Source organism: Phyllostomus hastatus, unplaced genomic scaffold (genome assembly GCF_019186645.2).
Source record: "Phyllostomus hastatus isolate PE091 unplaced genomic scaffold, TTU_PhHast_1.1 phas_scaffold_46, whole genome shotgun sequence".
Classification (NCBI taxonomy): Eukaryota; Metazoa; Chordata; class Mammalia; order Chiroptera; family Phyllostomidae; genus Phyllostomus; species Phyllostomus hastatus.
In genome coordinates, this window is record NW_025334032.1 from 14643890 (window position 1) to 14646169 (window position 2280).

The 2280-nt window shown below is 40.8% G+C and overlaps 1 pseudogene; it reads left to right on the forward strand.

Annotated features, from left to right (window-relative positions):
• The first annotated feature begins 211 nt into the window (after positions 1-211).
• LOC123807586 lies at positions 212-1220 on the forward strand (annotated as a pseudogene).
• Positions 1221-2280: the final 1060 nt, after the last annotated feature.

Sequence of the window (2280 nt, forward strand, 5' to 3'; positions counted from 1 at the left end):
GAAATGAGTTTATACATCTGTGAAAAGATTGTATATAAATGTTCATAGCGTCTTCATTGTGATGGCTCTAAATTGGAAACGACCCAAGTGTGCATCAACAGGAGAGTGGATAAAAAAGTGTGGAATGTTGTACTGGAGCCACTGCCGCCAAGTCCGGATCCAACGCCGCGCGCCACCAACACCCATCTGCCGTGCACACTCGATTCCTTTTGGTTCTAAGTCCAATATGGCAACTCTCAAAGATGAGCTGATTGTGAATCTTCTTAAGGAAGAACAAACCCCCCAGAATAAGATTATAGTCATTGAGGTGCTGTTGGCATGGTCTGTGCCATCAGCATCTTAATGAAGGACTTGGCCGATGAACTTGCTCTTGTTGATGTCATGGAAGACAAATTGAAGGGAGAGATGATGGATCTCCAACATGGCAGCCTTTTCCTTAGAACACCAAAAATTGTCTCTAGCAAAGACTATAATGTGACTGAAAACTCCAAGCTGGTTATTATCACAGCTGGGGCATGTCAACAGGAGGGAGAAAGCTGTCTTAATTTGGTCCAGCGTAATGTGAACATCTTTAAATTCATCATTCCTAATGTTGTAAAATACAGTCCTAACTGCAAATTGCTTGTGGTTTCCAATCCAGTGGATGTCTTGACCTACGTGGCTTGGAAGAGAAGTGGCTTTCCCAAAAACCGTGTTATTGGAAGTGGTTGCAATCTGGATTCAGCCCAGTTCCGTTACCTAATGGGGGAAAGGCTGGGAGTTCACCCATTAAGCTGTCATGGGTGGGTCCTTGGGAGCATGGAGACTCAAGTGTGCCTGTGTGGAGCAGAGTGAATGTTGCCGGCATCTCCCGATAGACTCTGCACCCTGCCTTAGGCACCAATGCAGATAAGGAACAGTGGAAAGAAGTTCACAAACAGGTGGTTGACAGTGCTTATGAGGTGATCAAACTGAAAGGCTACACATCCTGGGCCATTGGGCTGTCTGTGGCAGATTTGGCAGAAAGTATAATGAAGAGTCTTAGGTGGGTGCATCCCATTTCCACCATGATCAAGGGTCTCTATGAAATAAAAGAAGACGTCTTCCTCAGTGTTCCTTGCATCTTGGGGCAGAAGGGAATCTCAGATGTTGTGAAGGTGACTCTGACACCTGATGAAGTGGCCCGTTTGAAGAAGAGTGCAGATACACTGTGGGGGATCCAGAAAGAGCTGCAATTTTAAAGTCTTCTGATGTTGTACCACCTCACTGTTGAGGCTACAACAGGATTTTAGTTGGAGATTGTGCATATTGTCCCTTTCATCCAATCTATGACTAAAAACACCAATTTCCTAAAGATAGAAAACGTAATGGTTCACCTGTATCTCTGTCCTGATGCTGGATGGTACTTACCTTGCGTAGTCCTAACCTGGTTAGTGTGAAACAGTTCCACCTCTTCAAAGGCACCACTGCCAATGTTGCACACACCTGCGGTTGCCCTTCAAACTAGATGAGTGTCCACTGTGTGTTACGTAACTTGTGGTTCCTTTGCCCAGCGTGCCTAGTCCAACTTTTTCTCTCCAGTCAGTCACATCCTGGGATCCAATGTATAAATCCAGTGTTGCATGTCTTGTGCATAACTTCTTAAGGATCTCATTTTGTGTACTATATGAATGATTAGTGTACCTTGCCATATAATGTAAAAAGAAATTCTACATGTAAATAACACAGCCAACTATCCAAGTGTCATACCAACTAAAACACCAAATAAACCTTGAAAAAAAAGTGTAGAATGTTTACACAATGGAGAACTACAGAATAATGGAAAAGAAGGGTAAATAATAATTCCTACAGGTAACACAGATGGATTGTATGGAAGTAAGACTGAGAGAAAAACTAGACATAAGAGAAACTATTATACAGTTTCATTTTATAGTATGGATCAGGATCAGGAAAAACGAACAGATGATGATTGAATTGAAACGGTGCTTGCCTTCAGGATGCAGACATTTACTAGAAAGGAGCCCAAAGGAATCTTCTGGGTACTGAAAATAATCTATGTCTTGATCTGAGTGGCAGCTATATAAATATATATACACATACACATGTACTATCTATCTATCATCTATCTATCTATCTATCTATGTGTGTATATATATCTATATCTATATCTATATCTGCATCTATATCTATATTATCTATATCTATATCTAAACCTATATATGCAGTCTAATGATTTTATATATTAATTTTTGAAACTGTCATTAAATTTTCTTATCTTGTTTGATCTCCCAACTTCTGTTT